Source organism: Cibotium barometz, chromosome 25 (assembly GCF_041138505.1).
Source record: "Cibotium barometz isolate CiBa-2024 chromosome 25, ASM4113850v1, whole genome shotgun sequence".
NCBI classification, from domain to species: Eukaryota; Viridiplantae; Streptophyta; class Polypodiopsida; order Cyatheales; family Cibotiaceae; genus Cibotium; species Cibotium barometz.
Window position 1 is genome coordinate 54,668,661 of NC_141070.1, and position 24,525 is coordinate 54,693,185.

The 24,525-nt window shown below is 46.0% G+C and overlaps 1 protein-coding gene across 1 annotated transcript in view; it reads left to right on the forward strand.

Annotated features, from left to right (window-relative positions):
• LOC147624744 (uncharacterized) overlaps window positions 1-24,525 on the forward strand; it is a 76,513-nt gene that overhangs the window by 50,275 nt on the left and 1,713 nt on the right. The window lies entirely within an intron of this gene.

The window sequence follows — 24,525 nt, forward strand, 5'->3', positions numbered from 1 at the left end:
TTCTCAGCCATAGCTTCCCTGTATATTTCACCACACTCTCACCCCAGCAGTTTCACGTCGGGTTCACCAAAAGCTGTCGTGAAGTGTGCGGTACAGCCAGGAAAGTACGAAACTTCTAGCTGTGAGAGTGAATGTCAAATCCAACAAGGAATCTCACGCACAAAATTTCCCAAGGAGTATTGAACATCACTAATTCCAATGACAAATACATGTGTCAACTTGCCTCAATACATCCTTGAATTCATCCAGATGATTGCACAGAATTGCATGAAATCCTTTGAACCATTCATATGTGTGCATAACAAGGCATTCCCCATTTTTCCAATAACATGTGTTCCCTTACAACCTTTACATCCAGTGCCATTAAAACCATGATTTCATGATGCTCCTTTTCACCTGAAAACCTGCCTTAATATTCTAACATTTCACAAGCTAGAAATAGAATACGGCATAGCTATTTCATATACATAATTTCCAAAACTCAATCAAACAGGAACAAGGCCATCTTCCGTGATTTTACAAAACTCCAAGTTCTCCCAAAATTTATATCTTGTTCACCAGCTTTTTCCCATATATTCCAAATCTTTTAAGGGCTTATATGTCATGCCCTTTTACTAAAGTAACAAAGAAGTTTTTTGAATTAGGCTTATCTGAATGATGCGATGAGTGAACACGTCGATTTTTTTATTTTTGTTAACCCATAATGGCCGCTTCAGCGCCGATAACATGATGGAGAAAGAAATGGTGAAACAGTCGCCTCAGCGCTGACTGTGAGCTTTGATTTTCCAAGAAGCACATCATCAGATAGCTCTCAATTTTCCCTTCATTTATAGCACCTAAAAGCTATGCACAGAAGATAAGCTCTTCGAATGAAATCCTCTGGTCGCCGACGACACTGTTCCCTCCCTCTGCAGATTTTTCCTACTCACTCTGCAATCGCCGTTTGCCTCCGGTGCTCGCACCTTTTTCCCGCGGAGATCTCGGCGCTCCCTCCCACCACCTTATTCCAGCTGTACATGCCATTTAAAAAAAAAACTGCGCAATTCGCTTCTATGTTTTCTAGAAAAAAAAAATTCCCAAATATACTTTGTTTTTTTTTTAACCTTAGCACTAAGGTTACAAGGCATAACCTTAGCATTAAGGTTAAAGTTCCCAATGCAAAACATTTCATTTAATTCTATTCCCCGGCATTCAACAATTTCTTCGGCACTGCAATGTCTATTACTCTTGATGTCTCCGTAGTGTATAAATCATCATATTGGCCATGTGATTTATAGACTCCCCAATTGTTCATTCAAGTATCTTCCCATATCTTCATAAATACATTCCTTTGTGCATTGAGATACCCTCATGCTTGCATTCCATAAGATTCACTGAATTGACCCAATCGATACCATTTAGCAGAACCATCACCCTCCACACTCATATACAAAAACTCCTAAATCTGACTCAGCCTCAGCTTGTCTTATTGAACCTCATATACAATATGAACATATGTACATGGCATCATATAATGACTCGTCATGGCACTTAACCCCATGCATCTGGATGTGTATTTGATGGCCTCACATGCACGGTTTCACATCATAGACGTGCCATGGCACGACAACGTATGCAACCCTACAGCTCCACGTATGCAACCCCACACAACAGCAATCGATTAGCTGTAAGGGTAAGGGGAAAGGTCGGTGGAGCAATCGATGGGGAGGTGATAGAAAGAAACAGGCAGAAACTGGAATAGCACACACACAGAATTCTCTTGCTATTTATGGAGGCGAAAAACCCTAGCCATATGTTGTCCCATAAGACCTGTTTTCATGTACATGAAAATTGGATTTTCATGGTATGAGAAGCTGTTAGTTCTCACCTGTGTGAAAACTAAGATGACCTCATATCATGACACACATGTACTACATTCATGGTGATTGATGCATATGGAAAACCCTGAGTGAACATGCATACCAAGGCATTTGTCGTGAAAGTGCATGATCTAGTTTTCATGGATGTGAGAACTATGATAATTCTTGCAGATGTGAAAATGCAAAGTCTGAGAATGCATCGCACGTGCCGCCTCTTAAGGTGTGCTACCAATGCCGAAGAAAAAGATTGAAAATTTCTCCCAAATGCTGGCTCGTAAAGTGTCCTACCAATTGTGGAAGAAAAAGAGTCAATGCTCCCACTTATCTTGATGGTCAGACATAGCACTTGAGGACATCAAAAGCCACCTAATTGTAGATCTTTGTTTGACCGCCCGTTTGAGGGTGGAACATGCTCGAAAAGTGTAGCGTAGTGCCAAAGTTATCGAACAAAGCACACTAAAAATGTGATGTAAATTTAGCATCTTTATGCGAAATAATAGTCCTAAGCAAACCACAAATAGGGTACCAATGTCTAATGAAAAGTCAATCTACATCTTCAGTTGTAACATTAGCCTTGTAATGAATGAACATCATGAACTTACTAAACCTATCTACAATACTCAAGCACATCTTATTTTGACTTATTGCACTAGAAGGGGGCCCAAAACGAAGTCGATAGAGATATCATGTAGAATAGGCAAGGGATACAAGAGACCTTCCTGTTTACCTTGCGGTACCTTCTCTTTTTGACATACCGGACAATGTTAGGCATATGTAAACACGTCCCTCCTCATCTTTGGCCAATAGAAATTCCTCTCCAATTTCTCTAGCGTGTTATTCATGCCTCAATGTCCACCAGAGATGGCATCACACATAATCGATCCTTAATACATTGTGAATTGAAATGGCCCAGTGGCTTCAAGTTTTTGTGCCCACTGCATATCAAATTCTTTTGAATCTGTGTACTTGTGATGCATGTCCTATATCAAGGTCGCCGATGACTAAAGTAGTAGATTGGTGATGACTAAAGTAGTCCTTTGCAACCAGGTTTAACTTCTTGGCAATGTATTCGAGCACTCCACCAAGTTGTTGAAAAATCTAACTCCAACGGGCTTGGTGATCACTCCACCGAGTTGTTGAAAAATCTAATTCCATTGGGCACTCAGCATGGAAGCCATTTAAGTGTGCGATGATGTGTACATACCAAGGAAAGGCTTCCAATGCTTAAGGGCTTGAGTCAACACGAGGAGCTCCTTATAACAGAGTCGAAATAATTCTTTTCTATTATGTTCAGTTTTTTGGCTCATGTAGGCAACGGGATGACCATCCTACTGCATAACAACGCTAATAGCATGGTTACTGGCATGTATAATGAATTCAAATGTATTGTCCCAAGAAGCTAACTTCAGACAAGGTGACTTAGAGAGAGCCTTCCTGAGAGTCTTGAATAATGTCACCGTGGCTGGGGTCATCTAGACGTCATGCCTTTGTGTTTTGACTCCTTTTTCAGCAAATCTATCAGAGGAGCTGAAATCTTGGAGAACTTGTTGATATGGGCCTGATATGCATGAGAATCCCAAAATGAAGGAACAAACATCATATATGGTAATGGGGAGGTCCCAATTGAGCACTTTGTGGGCTTTGGTTGGGGTCCAAACGAATGCCCTCCGAACTACTGATGTAATGGAGGTAGTGAACCTCAATTAAGAAACATTTGAACTTCTTGGCATTGAACAGCTCATTGATGTCCAATAGTTTGAGAAATTTCTCAATATCCTTCTCATGTTGTTCCTTGATAGTTGAAAATACCAACATATTATCAAGGAATATGAAAACACAATGGCCAATCAAGAGTTTAAAGACAAGCATCATCATGCAGCTGAACGTGGCAGTGGGTGTGTTGGCTAGTCCAAATGGCATGACCACAAACTCATCGTATGGGCCCGTTCCGTCTGGAATGTTGTCTTGAAGATATCCCCCTCAAAGATTTGGATGTGGTTGTACCCACTCTTTAGATCCATCTTAGAGAAAAAAAAATCCGTTCAAGCGTTTGATCGACGCGGGGCATTGGAAACATGTTCTTGTTTTTGAGCTTATTGATGGCGGGTTATCAACACCACACAAGTAGACTGGTCCATTTTTCTTCATGATGAATAAGATTGGGAGTTGTACACTCGTTTAAATAAACACAGACTATAGCAACTCATCAAACTGGTGATCCTTGTGTTGATCATTATGGGGTAACGTTCCAATGTAGCATGTAGTCTATTTGGCAATGTGCCAAATCTAGTCGGGGAAGTGTTAGTAGGTGTTAGTAAAAGTTAGTAAGTAGTGTTAGAAGGTATTCTCAGGTCTTTTTATGGCATAAAAAACTAGACTAATTTTCACGGCTTGAAAAACATAGTTTTTTTATGGTGAACTTTGAAGTGTTTATTTGACCTTTAACATAATTGTGGGGTAGTAGGATGTGTTAGAGAAAAGAAAATGGGGTGTTGTTTCTTTTTCCTTCGAACGTAATTGTGAGGTAGTAGTATGTGTTAGAGAAAAGAAAACAGGGTGTTGCTTCTTTTTCCTTGGAACGTAATTGGCATGAAAAACGAGTTTTCCACTTGCCATGAAAAACTATAGATTTTTTCACGGCGAGGAATATGAAAGGATTAGGGTTAATTGAGATGAGCAATTAGACAATTGTGCAATCAATTTCAAAGTTAGAGAACTTTTTGAGATTTTTATATGACGTGAAAAACCAGTCTGGTTTTTAACTTTTTCCCTTTTGTTTTGTGTTAGGATTGTTAGCAAGCGTTTCTTAGAGAGGAGAGTTTATGCATATGAAAAAGATAAGTTATGCATGGAAATGAGGGTTTTAGATTTTAGGGTTCCCATGCAATGCATGGAAATTAGGGTTTTAGATTTTAGGGTTCCCATGCAATGCATGCTAACTTGGAGTGTGCATAGAGGGAGCATCTTACAAATAAGCGCACATGCAGAGACTGAAGAAAGCCACGGTTTCAAACATGAAAAGGAAGATTCAGAAAAAAAGAGATGCAAGCGTGTTTTATCCCTACCCGACTCAGGAAGTTTGCATCTTTAGATGTGGTGATGAGGTTAGAAGAACGCTTGTGAGCTATGAGAATGACTTGTTGGTGATGAGGACGGCGATGGTGTTGGTTGATGGCAGACAATGATGGGTCTAAGAGGAATTTTGAAAGAGAGAGAGGGAGAGAAAGAAAGCTGTATTAACGTCTACTAGAGGCCGAACTTGACGTATGAGACAAATCAATGTACAACTGTAAATGTCTTCTGGATGTCCAGGAAAAAAAAAAGGACAAAATAAACATGAAATAAAGTATGAAAGTACTGAGCTAGTAGGGGGGGGGGGGTGATGGATGGAGCACTACTGCTAGAGGCTCAGTATGCAACCTGGGTATACAAGAATGCGATGCAGATATGTCTAGCTCCAACCATTACCATAATGGGGGTGTAATATGTAATACATAGGCGAGGCAAAAATACCTTGGAGCATGATCTTCGGGTGTGAGTGTAAGTGAGCTAGCCGCTCCTGGATATGGTGCTGATGTCGAGCCCGTATCTCTGTGATCTCCCTCTGATGTAGTCTGGGAGTCTGGTAGCCTGGTGCTCTCGGTCTCCATCTGGCTCGGAGGTCCGCAACGCGCTGAAGTGTAACCCCCTCCTGTGTCAGGGTAGGCATTGGGATAGATCTCTAGAAGAAATCAGTGAGCTGGAGCTGTCGCCCACCTCTCCCTGTGGTATGAGTCCGTATCAGTGTCTCTTTGTGGCGTTGTCTCTCTAACAAGAACGGGTCAAATCTGCGCTGGTCTGCAGACTCCATGATCTGGCAGAGTGAGGGATGTCCACTGAAGATGGTGGTACTCTCTAATGACACTATATGCTCTGCATCTGCATACATAATGTTCCTCACTCTCAACCTCCTCCTGGCATAGTCTACATATCCTCTCTGCTCTGGGGATCCGTGCTGCCCTACCTGCCTCAATCTCAAGCTGGTGTGATGACACTCTGAGTTGGCCAATCGCCACTCGGGCACTGTGAGGCATGTACACATCCATGTATCCAGGTCTCTGTATGAATCCGCTAAGATACGCATAAAATGATCTCTGTAGTATAGCATGTTCGGCGGTAGAGGCTGACTGGGTGTAATCCAAGTCTCTTGAGTGTATCGTTGCCATAAATCCTACTGAAGGACTCTGTTCCTCTCACTGTGAGAGAGCTGGATGTGTGGTGCATGTATATCATGCTGAAAAGGTGGCAGGTGATCTATGTGGAGACCATGCTGAGTGAGCCGCTCTATCATCTGTGAATACCATGATCTCCTATCTCCATTCTCTGCGAGCTGCCTGGACGCCTCAAAAGCTCTATGTGAGAGTCGATCTGATATGGGTGCCTTGCAAGGCATCGTGCCATATATCCTGCTATGCATCTTGCAAGGCCTCAAAAGATGGCATCGTGTCCTGTGCATCCATACCAAGTGCATCCTGCATATTGTCCATCTCAAGCAAGGATGACTCAACATAGGCATTCTGCCCTTGGTGCAACATCCTTCAGCGAGGATGACTTTGTAAACTCATCACTCTGACCCGATACACAATCACTCTTTACATTGTCTTTGGGAGAGGCATCATCCTATGCCCCAACGTTCCCACCTGGAGGGCGGCCATGAGAGACAACCCACCACTCCTGGCAAAAGGCTGGCTGAGGTGGAGCATTAGGTTGAGTGCATTCGCGCCGCGGCCCATAGAAACCTCGAAACAATTTCAAAAACCCTCAAAACCCTCTGCAGTATGATAGTTTTGCCCAAATTTCAAGTTTCGTTTTCTTTCTTCTTTTTTTGATTTTTAGGTTTTTGAGGTTTTTTGACGTTGCCCTCTTGGTCCAAACATGCCCTTGGAACTTACCAATAGGCGGTTGCAAGGGAAAATCATGTCCATGTGCAACTCCCGTTGGTCTAAAAAACCTCAAAATTGAAAGAAAATCATGTCAAGTGTAACTCCCCTTGGCTACATACATATCCTAAACTGATGATTCTCCTGTCCCACTGAAAAACGCTTAGAGAACTACCTTCTAATGACCTAGAGCTTGCCTTCGTTGCACTGGATTTGTTCATTTGAAACCTTCGAAATGCATGTGTATGTATGTATATACACATATATATATACATACATACATATATACATATGTAAATATGTAGACTTGGTACTAGTCAAGTCTACCTGACATCTCTATATATTGCTTCAGCCTTCAAGGAACCATTTAGTCCCGGAAGCAGCACAAAATCCTTGAAGGACTCACTCTCATGAGCCAATATCATAACCTTGGAAACATCAGCCGAGGCAGTGTGACTACCTAGGCAACAGAAGTGGATCATCATTTTGACATATCCGTGGATTCTTTGGACATGAAGGAGAATGGGAAAGAAAAAGGGAAACAAGTCCCTCAAGTTTGTCACGGCATGAACATTCGTGAAAATACACGATTCTCAAACACGTGTCGTCGACCAGTTCAAAGATCACTTATCCCGCTTTAATTTTGGCTGCCTTTTTTTTGTCTCACTTTTCCTAAAATCTGGATTTGGTTTCCTTCTCATCGTTTTCTCTTCCATTCTCTCTCTCTCTCTGGACTTAGGAGACCCTATCTCTATTATAGTAAAGGGTACACAGGCAAAAGTCTCCTATATGGACAACAATGAGAAAATAGCAGTGATGAAGCAAACAAGGTCTCTCCAAGGGACAAAGGTATGGATAGCTGATGAACTCGCCCCGCTACAACTCAAGAACAAATCGGCAGAGCTGAATAAAGTTAAAGAAGCAAGAAAGAATGGCAAATGGGCAATATATAGAGGAGGACAAGCAATCATTAAAGAATTCCGTACCCCACCCCCCTCAAGAACAAATCCATCCATGGATGAAATATAGCTATTTTTATTTTGAACCTCAATTTCGAACTAGATGCAATAGAACCCATTGTAATTTAAACTCTTAAGAGTCTTAAGAGTTCATTTTGAGTTATTTTTTTTCAGTTTTATGCCTCTTTGGCATCGATACCCAGAGTGGAATGTAAATGGATGTATCTGATCTGTCCCATAGGTCGGATTCGGCCTCCCGTGGACGTTAATATAACTTTCTTTCTTTCTCTCTCTCTCTCTCTCTCTCTCTCTCTCTCTCTCTCTATTGTATCCCCTCACTGTACTCCACTCACCTCCATAGCGTAACCCCCCCCCCCCCCCCCCCCCCCTCTCACTATATGCACACCCTATAAGGGTTTCTGTTTACCTTCCAGTTCCAGTTTCATTTTAAAGGTGCCAGTAGTATCATCTTTATTTTTCATTTTCTGGTTTTTTATCCAGACATTGTATCAGATCCACCATGAGGTAACTTTTTGGTCTCATAGGTCATTATGGCCTTTTGAAGACGTTAATATAACATTTCATTTCATTTCATCTCTCTCTCTCTCTCTTTTTTTTTTTTTTTTTTTTTTTCGTGAAATGGTGTTTTATATTATATGTAAAATGTACATCAGCCACATGGCTCACACAGAACCTATGGCCCCAAACAAAACCCCCACAAAAGATCCTCTAAAGGATCATGACCATGCAAACCTGTACACTAATAAGAAAGCCTCCTAGCCAAATAAGCATCCCAGATAGAAGCATCAAAGATGAGCCAGCCGAGCCGCCGTAGACCATAAGGAAATAACATCTGCATCCAGTAGCTGAGTTGAGAGAAGAGAAGAAAACTGCCAAAGCAGCAAACCGCGGATACGTAGAATGTGCCCATGTATTCCAGACAAGGAATCAAAAATGAACCCATTCCGTGTAGTCCAAATATGCCAAAGTCCTGTCCATCTAAGGAAATGGAATATCACAAGGTGGCTATATGAAGTAATGACTTGAGGACAAATCCCAAATATCCACTGATGAGCCGAAACAGTAGACCTCTCTACTGCCTCCCAAACGCGAGAGACAAAAGACCAAATCTGACGGGCCACTGGACAACTCATGAACAGATGCATAACTGTTTCAGTGCATGTCGTGCAGAAGAAGCAAGAGGCCAGTGTAATTTTACGACGGCTCAGTTGATCCCGTGTAGGTAACCCTCCCACCAACATCCTCCAAATGAAAACCTTACCTTGGTAAGGGAGTTTAGACTGCCAACCACTCATAAGAGTTTTCTGCCACCATGATTTAGACTTGTGCAATCCCCACACTTTATTGGCCTTGGCTGAAACCCAATCTTTCTCTGATACAAGCTTATGATAGACCTGGTTAGCTGAGAGTGATATCAAGTCACCAGATTTACATAGTGCCCAATCAAGCCAAGGCTGATCTGCAGATGGCCGAGGCAATGGAGTAAAAGGCTCAACTGCATGCATGATGTCAGGCCATAGTGGCTGAAATATCCGAGGAACCCTAAAGTGCTGCCGAATACGACGAAATGAATATGGCCTGTCACGACCAGGTATCACAGCATCTCGGATTCTAACCAAGCCTAGCCTGACCATGCGGTTGAGTCGTATGCGTGAAGCATCTCTGTCTGGCCAAACAATGACACGCGACTCCACAAATGTTTCGAACTGCAAAGAGTTCAAAAGTAGTCTTTCATGACCAGGATCCCACCGAGCCAACAGTAGAACTTCATGCCAAGAAAGGAGAATATGCGATAAAATGTGTGATGAGCGAATACGGACAGGATGAGCCGCATTCACAATGTCCCACCATGAAGCCTGCACACGTGTCCGCCCATGTGACAATCCCTCCAACTCAATCAAGTCATGAGCCATGAAAACCCAAGGCTGCTCTTGCAAACACATATCCTGAAAAAGCGCCCACCTACGCGCCACCATATGCAAGCGGACATCCAGTAAAGCAGCCCCACCCATTCTTTTGGGCGTCGTAATGTGATTCCAAGCTATCCATGTTTGACCCATAATATTTCCTTGCCTCTTCCACAGCATAAACCGAATGGGAGCAACCAAACGGATGAGAGATTTGTGCGTCCAAGGTAGCAAAGGTAAAAAATAGGAAATCATGCTAAGCATAATAACCTGAGCTACCTTAACCCTCACATGCATAGGCCACCCTTGAGCTTTCCAATACACAAATTTATCTGAGATCCGAGCAGAAATCCAAGCAAGAAGCGCTTGGGGGTCCACATCCACACCCACCGGATATCCAAGATGACGAACAATGTCTCCTGTATGCACCACACGGCCTTGCCACCCTAATGCCTCAAGATCAAATTCCGTGCATACAATGAGGGCTGATTTTGATGAATTTATTTTCAGCCCAGAAGCCAATGCAAAATTATTCCAAGCTTCCATTGCTCGATCTATATTGGCTTTTTCGGCCCTGAGAAACATAAAAGTATCATCCGCAAGGGCTTGAGCAACCAATTGCTTGCCATGAGGGAGATGCAAACCAACCACTTCACCATGCGATGCCATAGCATCTAGGCGAGATAACATAGGATGAGTGGCAATGGCAAAGAAAAGAGGGCTAAGAGGACAGCCCTGCCGGAGAGAACGGGTGAGAGAAATACCATCCGAAAGTCCTCCATTGAGCATAATCCGCGTGATAGAGCCAGAGCCAAGTAAATGCACCAAATTAGCCATTTTGGGACCAAAGCCCATGGCTGTCATTAACTGAGAAAGGAAAGACCAGCTGACATGATCAAAAGCTTTTTCAAGATCCAGCTGCACCATCACAATCTCTTGCTTCTTTGCCTTGGCATAATCCACTCCAATTTGAACATTAAGAATATTATGCAAAATATTCCTGCCATGCACAAATCCATATTGATACGGATGAACAAGAGTAGGAAGCACCTTCTGCAAGCGATTGGCAAAAATCTTTGTAAAGATTTTATACATAATACCCATAAGTGAGATCGGGCGCCATTGAGCCAAAGAAGTAGGCGAAGGGACTTTGGGCAACAAACGAAGTATGCCCAACTTCCAATCGGCAGGCATATATCCCTCATCCCAAACCCTTTGACAAATAAGCGTCAAAGGCTCTGCAAGCTGATCAGCATATTTTCGGAAAAACTCATTTGTCAAACCATCCCAACCAGGGCTCTTTCCCATGGGAAGTTTGGAGAGAACAGCTTCCACTTCCCCTTGAGTAACAGGAGCATCAAGCTGAACCGCCACATCAGGGTCAACTTGATATCGTACTTCAGCAAACAATGACTCCCTTGCAGCCAGGACAGCCGGTGAGACATCCTCTCGAGGGGCAAGCAAATCTTCATAAAACCTGATGCAATGCTGAATAACCTCAGAAGGTTGAGTAACAAGGTTGCCTTTGGCATCCATCAGCCTAACAATATTCTCACGCATATGTTTTTGATGCAACTTATCATAGAAGCGATGAGATTGACAGTTAGCATCCCGCAAAGCATCAAGACGTGCAAGTAGTTTGAAGCGAACATATTGTGCTTCCTGCACCCTAGATAGCTCCTTTTTCAGCCATTCTATGGCATCCGCAACTTCAGCATCCATAGAGTCAGTAAACATGAACGCCTGCAAGCCCTTTAAAAGCGACTCAAGGAGGGCCACATGCTGTTTTTGTATAGAGGCATTAGCAAGACCATAATGACGTGCTAATTTCCGAGTGTTGGTAAGGAACACTGGCCAAGCATGATAATCAGCCATGGACACTCTTGTGGAGAAATGTCGTATCAACTGACGCATATAAACATCAAAAACTTCATGCTCCAAAAAAGTGTGATTTAAGCGCAAAGGCAAGCGTCCCAACAAGCCTTTATATGCATCCACAGGATGATAGACCATTTCAAACACAAGCGGCCAATGATCTGACAAAACCTGTTGCTGATCAACCATCATAGTAAGAACCTCTGGCAAAAAGAGATCTTGATGTAAAATATACATCCTATCCAATCTAGCATAAGTGCCCCGAAACTGTTGTGAGGCATAAGTGTAACCCCTTTCATCTGAATGCAACCAAGACCACATGTCTTGTTTTAGCGACCTTGCTGCAAAAGCTTCCCACGCCTTTCTCTCCGGGCCATCCATTACAGAATGAGGTGACGTGGCTTGCTCCCTGGAGACACACATATTAAAGTCCCCCATCACAAAGCCAGGATGAGAGATTGAAAGAGCACACAAGTCATTCCACAGCAAACGGCATGCACGAGCATTATTTGGAGCATACACCCCTAACAACCATAAAGGCGTATCATCCCAAACAATCTGTATCACTAGAAATCTTCCATGAACATCTTGAATCACAAGAGAAGGCTGAAACTGCGAACGAACAGCAAACATAACACCTGACTGCGAAGCAGGATGTCCGCTGTAGAAAACATGAAATCCCTTATATACATAGGCTTTGCCAGCCAACTTATGCTGCTTATGTTCAACTGCACACAAAACATCCCAACCATGACAAAAAGTTGTACGCCAAAGCCTGAACTGCTTTTGGCGCGAAGAAATACCCTTTACATTCCATTGTACAATTTTCATAAGCCTTCCCAGAAAAGGAAAAAACAAGGCCGTGTACTAGGCCCAGGACAATCTGCCAAATCACGAACCTTTTAAGCATTGCATTTTTAGACATGGTATTTGTGATCTCAGATTGTCCTTGGAGTTCCCGAGCACGTGTCAAAGGGTAATGACCATCCCATGGCGAGATGACCTCACCCTTCGAACCAAACACAAGAGGCAATTGTTGTTGTGCTTCTTTTGTTAGGCGATTTCTAATAGGATAGCGTTCTACTCTATCCACCCCAAGAGGCCCTGTACCCTGCTTGTTGTGACTATTTTAGGTACTTTAGGAGCAAGATAAATAAGAAAATAGTGAATTTCAGAGATAGATATGCAGGATTGTTTGAGGAGCACTCTTCACTACATCAGTTGATGGAGGCCTCGGACTAGCGACAACTTGGCAGACTACTACTAGAGCTTCATAGTTCTCGAGAGAGACTCCTCCAGACACCCGCTCCCACTAGGGGTGGGAGACAGTCCCAGCTCACAGATTTCTTCCAGAGAGCTATGCCAGTGCCAGCTGATGTACCACGTGGGGTGACCGCATAGAGAGCAGAGGAATTGAGAGCCAGGAGGAGAGCTAGACAGACTGGACATAGAGCACCCCGACTCCGTCACCAAGAGATAGCAGCTTTCCGAATGAGACACCAGATGGAGACACAGGAGAGGCTAGCTCGCTTTCATTCAGACTCAGGGTACATGTTCATGCCATTCACAGCCTCAGCATCGGCGATGTATGATATCTTATATCCCTCTTATGGCACTGGATGGAGTTAGACATAGATCTGCATAGCATGCTTGTACTACCCCTTCAGCATATAGAGATGCATCTTGCCTTAGCACTCCATCCACATCCCCACCCCCCTTATATTGTTTGTATATGGGCTCCACCGATCCATGATGATTCACAGTTGTATCCAGACACATGCACACTTTTTCTTTTGTTTCTTTTCTTCCGATGACCGGAAGAACACAATTGTATTATTTTTTGTCTCATAGGCCGACTTTGGCCTCTCGTAGACGTTAATCTCTCTCTCTCTCTCTCTCTCTCTCTCTCTCTCTCTCTCTCTCTCTCTCTCTCCGCCCCCTCACTGCCCGCGCTTGCTGTTCGCCTCCCTCACTGCTCGCCGCCCCCTCATTGCTTGCTTGCTGTTTGCCCTGCTCGCCGCCCTCTCACTGCTCGCCTGCTGTTCGCCCTGCTCGTTGCCCCCTCACTGCTCGCCTCCCTCTCTCTCTTCGAACCTGTCGCCTCCCTCCCAACTTTCTCTCTCTTCGAACCTGCTGCCCTCCCTCCCGCCGGCTGCCCTGTTCGCCGCTTTCTCTCTCGTAGCCGTCCTCTCTGTCCGCCGCACAGTACTGCTGGCACCCACCCTTTCTCAAATATGCTGGCCCGCCTCTCTCTCTGCTAGGGTGTGGGCCCCTTTTTCCCACCCACCCTTGCTCAGGCCCCCAAGGCAGCAACATAACTCTCTCTCTCTCGCTTCTTCCATGGCTTCCCCCTTGCGCAACCCGACGAAGGCGACCTTTATGGTCACAAACAAGAGGATAACAAATGTGGAAAAGGAGATGAAGGAATGGAAGGCGGAGATGGAGGGATGGTGGAAGGAGAAAGCCAACTTTCTCCAAATGGTATTCAATGAGGGTAAGCGGTGGAACGAGGAGAAGGAAGACCTCATAGCAGAAGTCAAAGACCTTCACGGGGAAGTCAACATGCTCAAAGGCGTAATTTCAGCTCTTCAGGGGGAGCTTGCAGAGGCTAAGGCAAATGGTGGACTTGAAGAAGGTGAAATTCAGCCATCCATGATAGAAGAGCTCAAGGTTATCAAGGAACAAGTACAGGCAATTAAGGAAGAAGAGAAGCAACACGAAGCGAAGACTTCCTCATGGGTGAAAGTCATCACCAAGACTCAAAGGAAGATGGATGAAGCGGAGAAGTGGATAGAGGTCACCAAGAAGGGTAAAGGTAAGGAGATAACAACCCCTACACCTACAATCATTAACATGACTTTGGAAGAGGAGCAACGAAGACGTACACGTGCTTTGCATGTGAGGATTACCGGCCTTAAAGATGGGGATAAAGTTGAAGAGGAGGTGAAAGAGCTTATGGTGTTGATGGGGATTGACAGTCTGGCACACGCAAAAGCCTGGAGAGTAGGCAAAAAAAGCGGAGGCAATGGGGAAACATCAAAGGAAAGAGCTCTCATATTTCGCTTCCCCTCTATTGAGGCGAAGAAGGAGTTCTTGAAGAGGCGACCCACTTTAAAGAATACAGGCATTTTTCTTGGTGACGATCTTACTCTTTCACAGCTTGCACATATGAAGGAAGTCATGCCAGAGATTAGGGCGGCAAGAGAAAAGGGAAAGATAGCATTTTATAGAGAAGGGAGGGTGGTCATCGTGGAGCGATGCTCTACATGAAGGTGCGAGACCTATGGGACCAAATTAAAGCTGGCAGCCTGGAACTGCAATGGATCCCTCAGACTTGATGTAGGTGCCTTTGAGGACAGCTTTAGAGATAGAGAGATAGTCTTCTACTCGGAGACTCACCAGGCCCCTGGTCAGACGATGCCACAGGTGACAGGATATAGATGGGAGACAGCTTGCAGAGTAGGGACGAGATCGGTACACAGTAGTAGAGGATAGGGGGGTGGCAGTTCTTTTCAGGGAGGAGCTGCAACCGCTTCTACACATCGTTCGGAGAGATGATCAGGCCAGATATATGTGGGTGAGACTGAGGGCCGACACAGGCAGATTCCTGTATATTGCCATATGCTATTTTGCTCCTAGTACATCAACATATGCAACACCTAGAGGGCAGTCTCCTTTCTCTGTGCTAGATGATGTCATATGGGAGTTCTCTAGGGATGGAGACATCATCTTGCTAGGGGACTTTAATGCTCGGACGGGAAACCGCCAGACAGCCTTTTATGATACCTCAGAGGAGATGCTCAGAGAGCTGGACACTCTGGATATGGGATTAGACAGACGCTCACAGGATGTGGAGCGCACAGAGTATGGGAGATATTTGGTAGATATGGGGAATGCACATGGGTTGGCCATACTTAATGGCTTGCAGAGGTTTCCGTCAGCTGGATTTACTTGCTTTCCACATAGACATGGTGCTAGCACAGTAGATTATGTTATGGCTATGCCGAGCTTTGTTTCATGCATTGAGGACTTCACAGTTGTTTGACCATCTCTTTTCACTTTACCACAGCTCAGAGGACACGAGGGGCAGATCACACTTGATATACTTTTACTTCAGAGACTGATGCTGTCTACACAGATGGGATCTATAGACGTCTGTACACAGAGGAGCCAGGGAGACCTTTGGAGGAGCTGACCCATATACTGACAGAGACTTTACAGGATGCAGCGAGAGAGGCATATCCACATACTCAGCCTGGCCAGAGACAGCGTTCTCGGTGTATGCCCCAGAACAGCTGGTATGATGAGGAGTGCAGAGAGACAAGAGCCCGACTGCAGCGGGAGGTTGCTTTGGGAGTCACTACTCACCGACAGTCACGTATTGCCTTCCGGCGCCTTGTGCGAAGGAAGAAGCGGGCCTTCCTTGCTCAGCTAGCCACAGAGGATATTGAGGAGATCCGCCAGCGTCCGATGCGGCACATATTATGAGATGGAGGCACCTCCATAGTGTACCCCCCCGTCCCATATGATATTGTATCCCCTCACTGTACTCCACTCACCTCCATAGCGTACACCCCCCCCCCCCCCCTTCACTATATTCACCCTATAAGGGTTTCTGTTTATCTTCCAGTTCCAGTTTCATTTTCTAGGTGCCAGTAGTATCATCTTTATTTTTCATTTTCTGGTTTTTTATCTAGACATTGTATCAGATCCACCATGATGTAACTTTTTGGTCTCATAGGTCATTATGGCCTTTTGAAGACGTTAATATAACATTTCATTTCATTTCTCTCCCTCTCATGGATCCCCTGGCACCTATGGATACCATTACAGCCTAGCTGGCATCACTCCTACACACGGCTGCATTACAGAGCTTCCCACATCGTGTCCACTCAGGAGAGCGTGCGAGATCTGGGACTGTGCCCCAGATGAGATGGTATGATGACGAGTGCATAGCCCTATACTCACGGCTTCGCATACAGAGAGCCTTGGGAGCCATCACAAAGCAGGAGTCGAGGAGAGAGATGAGGAGACTTACTCGCCGCAAAAGGCGGGCCTTCGCAGAGATACAGGAGCTAGAGATCTTCCATTTCTTCATGAGTAGAGATAGCCCTATCTCATGGCGGCACTTCAAAGAGCCCCGAACACCGACACCTATTGCAGACCCACACACATGGCACACATATGCAGAGGCTTGAGGGCCTATACCACTCCCACAGCAGCCACCTATACCTCAGCCACAGGAGCCTCGACCTACCACAGCTAGCTGCTTTACCCACTCGATGGTAAAGGAAGCTATCCGCTGCCTACAGCATGGACGGGCTGCCGACCATATGGGCCTACAGGGTGAGCATCTCATATATGCAGTAGATTCTTTGGCTTCTTTTCTTGCACACCTGTTTAACAGGGCACTAGCAGATGGTTTGCCTGCGGAATGGACGATCCACACCATTGTGCCGATCCACAAAACAGGGGATATGCTCGATCCAAGCAACTATAGGACGGTTATGGTTGGCCACGTGTTGGCCAAACTCTATGGTGCAGTGACCATGTATTCACTTTGAGATGTATGATTGATTAGGCCAGAGTGAGAAAGAGAAAGCTTTGTTGCTGCTTTGTGGATTTCCGCAAGGCATTTGACACAGTACCACGAGAGAGGCTCTTTCAGCGCCTGTAGTCTCTTGGCATACCAGCAGATATGACATGGGGCATCTATGCATTATATGAGCAGGTTTTTGGGCGAGTCAGATGCCCAGGAGGTATGTCCGAGACTATTGCTAGCACCATTGGTGTGAAGCAAGGATGCCCACTTTCCCCCATGCTATTTGGGTTATATACATTGATGAGGTGGCTGACTTCATTACACGGGGAGGCGGAGATGGAGTAGATCTAGCAGGTACCTCAGCACATATTATGCTTTATGCTGATGATATTGTATTAGTGTTTGAGTCTCCAGGAGGTCTACAGCAACATCTACATGCACTCCATGATTTCTGCACACAGAGGGGTCTTACTGTGAACCTTGGGAAAACCAAGGTTATGGTCTTTCATACATCGAGACAGGGCAGGAGTCAGCTAACATTCACTCTCGTAGGACGCCAGGTGGAGGTGGTGACATCATACGTGTACTACCTAGGGGTTACCTTCTCTGTAGCAGCCAGAGCTAGATTGACACGGTGATATGCAACATTGGCTATGCTAGAGAGACAATGCCACCAGGTACATTTTCAGGAGCCCCGGACGAAGGGGTGGCTATTTGACACATTAGTCACACCGGCACTGATGTATGGAGTAGCAGTATGGGGGGCAGGCCTTGCTACCCATTGGTGGACACATATAGAGAGACCACAGGCCCTCATGATGGCACACATGATACGCAACAAACCGTCAGTACCTCATGACATTATCCGAGCAGAGTTTGCTGCGCCTCCTATGATGGTAGAGGCCATATTCTAGACTATATGCCTGCTAGACAGATTCAGAGAGATGCCACAGGACAGATTGTCATACAGAGCTTTTGAGGCATCTAGACACCTGGCTGAGGCAGGAGATAGAGGATCATGGTATGCACAGGTCACACATTGGTTCTCACAGCATGGCCTAGACATGGATCATCTACCACCATTCCAGTATGATAGGGATGCACCACATATTCGTCTCTCTCATAGTGAGAGGAACAGAGTATTGAGACACGACCTATGGCAGCTCTATACACGAGAGACATGGATATCGCCTACACAGCCTCTTCCACCGAAGATGCTATACTACAGAGATCACCTCATGAGTATCACTGATGATGGATTTATAGTGGAGGGATTTTTACCACACGGCTCCCGAGTGGCTATTGGTCAGCTTAGAGTTTCATCACATCGATTGGGGGGGAGCAGACGCGAGGGTGGGGAGGGGGGAGAGTGTGCAGGCGGCAACGCGAGCAGGGGGGGAGCGAAAGCTTCAGGGAGCGAAAAAAGAAGCTTAGCTTCAGAGCCTCAAATCTTTCCGAGAGGAATTCTCAAATCAGTCCCTGATTCCTTCAAAACAACCCCAGAAAAGCTCTCAAAACTGTTCCAGATTTCTTGCAAAAACAGCCCGAGAAAAGTCGTCAAAACAATCCCAGATTCCTCCCTAAAGCAGCCCCAGAAAGAGTGGCCAGAAGGGAGTGATGAAGAGAAAGAGAAACCTGCTGTATGACCAGCTCTCAGGCGAAGGAAAGCTGCTGTACGGTCAGCAAATCAGGAGAGAGAGAGAGTGCGCGTTGCTGCCCTGCTGTACGGCCAGCACTCAGGAAACGGAGATCACCAGTCGCGTGCTGCTGCAATGTACGGAAGCGAACGAAGGGGGTGAAGAGGCTGCTGCCCACCTGTACGGCCAGCCAATGAGAGAGAGGGAAAGCGCTCACTGCTGTGTATGCTACCATCACATATGCCATAGGCCAAATATGATGCCAAGTGTCCCTAATAGGTGTCACTTTGACACATCACTACTTTACATAATATCTTTTTGAGAGGTTGTTCCCACACAAAAGACTTAGACACTAGCAATTGTTCCCACACATTGGAACCACTTTATTTAAGCCTAAATTGTTACCATTTAGTCCCTTCACCAGTCTTGACCAATGTTTCACACACTAAGTAGAGCCAAGGTGTGAACGGGGATTTTCCCACAAAAGAAAGCTGGGTGAAGATTGGCCTGAAAAAATGCTACAAAGCATGAGCTCTATGGGATTTCATCAACTATGTGACTTACAAACCAATATGGTTTATAAGTCAATGTGTTCAGACATCATTAAAGTTTGGCCAGACATCGTATTGTTCGGGGCGTGGATCCATGGACATGTGAGACAGTTTGTGCCCTTCAAAGTCAATAAAAGCTAGGTGCCCATCTTTGAAGGATATTTTTTTTATTGTCTGGACACTAAAAGAGGGCCAACTTTTGTTATTTATAGAAAGGTTGGCTAAACAAATTAAAGGCTTGGACATCTTTAGTAAGGAGGGCCTGTCAAATCCCCACGGATCTCCTTGTGATCGTTCTTGGTACGCGACTCGAATCCTGCAAACAAACGAACAAACAAACAAGGGGGTGCAGGCCTGACTCACCTCCCAACCATGACAGCCGTGGGCAAGCCCACAGTCTTGGCTGTCCCCACCGAGCCACGAGCTGAGCTAACTAGGATGACGTACCGACCAATCTCCTCCTCGCGACGTTCCATACCGCCACGAAGCTGCCCTCGCGGGCCTCGAGATTGCTGCCGGCCTCAGCTGCGTAAAGCATGTGCACGTCTGCACTAGATCCAGGCTCCAAGACCATAGAGCTCTCACAAACTCGTGAGACTCTCTATATCCCAATAACTAACCTTGGCCACCCTTTTATAGGCTCTTGGCCGGTCATCGGACGTGCACACTTGGGCGCCCGCCCGTCCATACTTGGGTGCCCACCCGTTAGTATATCCCTAACTGAGCTCGTCAATCAGCTTGCCTAGTTCCAAGCTTCCCCAAGCCTCGAAACTAGTCTTGCGTGCGTGTAGCACACGGTAGATACACACTGTGCACATGACAGGGCCACTTTGGCAAAAAAAAAAAGGAAAAGCTTCGCACATCTTTTTAGGCTGGCCGATTCCATCTAAAGGGCGCATGGCTGAATCATTAAAAAGCATGAAGAGGCTGTTCGCTTATGGGGAAAATGCGCACAGGAGAATTTGGCCGTACAACATTGTTCTCTCTCTTCTCTGTACTTGTCCCGCCCTCATATCTGGCCACCACTGACAACAGCTCTCCACTAGTCGCTTTGAAAAACTGGTTGCCTGGTGAGCTTCTTGCTTGCTGGCCACCTCCAAGCTGATAGTACAGCAGGGTGTATTCTCTCTCTGTTCCCTTGTTTTGGAGCAGGTAGACTGTAGTGCTGTGATTTACTTCTTCTGTCCGCCTGTGAACTGGCTGTACAGTTGCAAACTCCTTCCTTGTTGGCTGCTCTGTAAACTGGTTGTACAGCATGTCAAATCCCCATAGGATCTCCTCGTAGAACGCTCCTGGTATGAGACTCGAAACCTGCAAACAAACAAACAAACAAGAAGGGGGTGCAGGCTTGACTCACCTCCCAACCATGACAGCCGTGGGCAGCAAGCCCACAGACTTGGGTGTCCCCACCGAGTCACGAGTTGAGCTAACTAGATGGACATACCGACCAATCTTTACCTCGTGACGTCCCATACTGCCACGAAGCTACCCTCGCGGGCCTCGAGACTGCTGTCGGCCTCAGCTACATAAAGCAGGTGCACGTATGCACTAGATCCAGGCTCTAGACCATAGAGCTCTCACAAATCATGCGAGACTCTATCAATAATGACTAACCTTGGCCACCCTTTTATAGGCTCTTGGCCGGTCATCGGGCATCCACACTTGGGTGCCCGCCCGTTAGTCTATCCCTAACTCAGCTCGCCAATCAGCCTGCCTAGCTCCAAGCTTCCCCAAACCTCGAAGCTAGTCTTGCGTGCGTGTAGCACACGGTAGATACACACTGTGTACATGACATACTCCCCTTCCTCTAAGAGCTCACTCCTGAGCGCACTAAGAAGCCAGGGTAATATCTCTGAAGAGTAGTCAATGTCTCCCATGTAGCGTCCTCCTCAACACGATCCTTCCACTTGATCGAGAAAATTTGATCTTGCACAAGAAAGTGCTAGAGAACTTGAGAGCTTGAGAGCTTGAAAACTTGAGAGATGTGTGGCAAGAAGCCCACTTAAGGGGTTTATATAATCTTCCCCAAAAGCAACTTGAGCTTTTGCTCTTGTGTGTGTGTGTGTGTGTGTGTGTGTGTGTGTGTACACTTTAAAAAAAAACACCTTTAAACCTTAAGGGAGCCTTTAAACTCTTTAAAAAAAAAGTTTAATCTAAAAAAAACAAAAGCAACTGAATTCGGCGTTTCAATGCTTTTACTGTTTTTTTTTCTCTCCCCTCTTGGAATTAGTGCCGCCAGCCTGCCTTGCTGCCGGTGTTGCCTTTGCTCGGGTGGCCATGGTTGTCTGCGCCTAGGCCTGGCCGCCTGCGCACGGCTACCTGCGTAGGCTTGGGCGCCAGCCAGCATGGCCTGGGCGCCTGCCGGCCGCCTGCGTAGGCCTGGGCGCCTACGAGCCTGGTCTGGGCACCTGTCGGCATAGGCCTAGGCGCCTGCCAGCCTCGCCTGGGTGCCTACCTGCGTAGGCCTAGGCGCCTGCCAGCATGGTGCCGGCGTAGGCCTGGGTGCCTGCCAGCATGGCAGCCTACAAAGGCCTAGCTGCTTGCATAGCCGAGCCGCCTACTCACTTGCGCCTACAATAGCAGTACAACTGTACCCGGCCAGCAGTACACGATCAGCAATACCCGGCCAGCAATCGCTTCACATCCAGCCCTCTTCTTGCAAAGCAAACAATCTTGCTAAACCACCTACTCCCTCATCATGGGTACTTTGATGAAAAAATAACATACTATCTGAAAAAACAGCTGCATGCATAAACAAAACAGCAAGCTTCTTGAACACATACCTTTCTTCGACCTCATCTTCTCTACCTACCGACTTGCTCGTTCACGAGGCACGCTCTGATACCACTGTCAAATCCCCATAGGATCTCCTCGTAGAACGCTCTTGGTACGAGACTCGAAACTTGCAAACAAACAAACAAACAACTTAACAAGAAGGGGGTGCAGGCCTGACTCACCTCCCAACCATGACAGCCGTGGATAAGCCCACAGACTTGGCTGTCCCCACCAAGTCACGAGCTGAGCTAACTAGATGGACGTACCGACCAATCTCTATCTCGGGATGTCCCATACCGCCACGAAGCTACGGCCTCGAGATTGCTGTCGGCCTCGGCTGCATAAAGCAGGTGCACGTCTGCACTAGATTCAGGCTCTAGACCATAGAGCTCTCACAAATCATGTGAGGCTCTATATCAATAATGACTAACCTTGGCCACCCTTTAATAGGCTCTTGGCCGGTCATCGGGCGTCCACACTTGGGTGCCCACCCGTTAGTCTATCCCTAATTCACCAGCCTCTACCTAGCTCCAAGCTTCCCCAAACCTTGAAGCAAGTCTTGCGTGCATGTAGCACACGGTAGATACACACTGTGCACATGACACAGCAGTGCTCTTTTCTCTCTTAACAGTGGGTTTTGGCAGGGTTGGGCTGATTTATGGACTGTGTTGAGACAGTTTTTGGGACTGTTTTGTGACAGCTTTGGGCTGTATTGTGGCCCATCTTTTGCAAAGAGGGACAAGGTTGAGTATTGTATGTGCTCTATGAAAAGTTGCTGATGCTTTGTGGAAAATCAGGTGCAAGTCTACACCCGCACCTTGGTATCTGAAAACCTTCTGTTTGAATAAAGTTCCTAAGGGGGGGCCAGTCGTTCCGGCGTAGTGTGGTGTTTTTATATTGTTTATGGTTCTTCCGTTGTGTTTCAAAGCTCTGTCTGGTATATTTGAAATGCCTGCTTATCGTTCCGGGTCCCCCGACTAGTGACAAAATATAGTCCTTGTTTACACAACCACCTAGCACTTGTTTATTTCACACCAATAATATTTAACAATGTTGTGCTGGGTTTTTCATAAGGGATGCATTGGCCAGCTTCATTAGCTTATTCGGAACTTCCTTTGGTCTTGATTAGATGGCATTGTACAGACAAGGGCGAGAGTAGCTTGGGATACCATTATTATGACTAAGCAAGGGGGAGGATTGAACACCCCGAAGTGCAGTGTAAGGCTTTGCTTTGTAAGTTGGTTGTCAGAGGTTTTCTTCTTGGTAGTGAGCCTTGGAAGGACTTTCTTCTGCAGCAGATTACGAGGTTATTAGGGGAGGTGATTGGATTTACAGCCCACATTTTATTTTTTCAGATGCAGAGCACCAACCACCTTCTTCGCCTTTGGTGAGATCTCTTTTGTGAGCTTGGGATTGCATGAGGAGTTTCTTGGTTCATATTCCTTCGCAGTTAGTTGAGAAGGCTAACAGGCAGCCCATCGTGTGGAATGACTTGATTTTGGATGAATATGGTAGACCTCTTGGGGGCTGCACGCATATCTAGCGGGTTGCTCTTCGGTGACTCTTTTCCCCACAATGTTGGATTGGAAGACGTTCAAGGGCCTCACGGAGGATGAGAGAATGCTTGGCACACATCACTTGAGGGGCACTAGTTAGAGGATTATGCAGATGGATGTAGCCATACCCAACCAGGATCACAGGGAACTTCGTGGAAGGGCCTCGTCTTTTCAGCGACAAGGGATGATTATAGATTCTTGGAGCCTCTTATTATATGATGGGTGTCCTTATATAACCAGTGAGTGGGAGTGGAGGGATGCTTTTAACTCCATGAAAAGCATGCCCTTCTTTAGTTACACTGTGCACTAGGACCCCTGTGAGTGGGAGTGGAGGGATGCTTTTAACGCCATGAAAAGCATGCCCACCCTTGACATTTAGAGAGCTTTTTGGCGGAGGTTGTGGCACTCTTACAGGAAACGAAGATTTCCTCTTTTATTTGGCTTTCTCTACATGGTGGTCTTGCCACCAACTAGTGGAGATCAGTCGTTGGTGCTAGCCCAGCTTGTCCGAGATGTGCAGGAGCTTCAGAGACAGTCTACCATTGCTTATGGGAGTGCAAGGAGGCACAGAGGATTTGAATTGCAATAGCACACCTTTTTGGAAGGATGAGGAGGGATGCCTACATTTGTTTTGGTGCTATTGCTTGGTTGACACGGTTGGGCCCTTAACTTAGGTTTGAGGGGAAGAACGATAGAGATATGGTCATGAAGGGAGTGGGTCGGCGGTGCCGTCTTCAAGATAGGCTAGAGTTATCACCAGCACAGAGGTTGGACACAGCATGGGAGATCATTGCTAGCATCAAAGCCTGGCACATTTGGAAAGGCTAGATGCACTGAGGCCATGGAGTGCACTTTGGTTTATGTTACACAGTGCATTTGCAGGCTTTGGTGTAATTATCCACATGCCCATGGCCACTTGGGCTA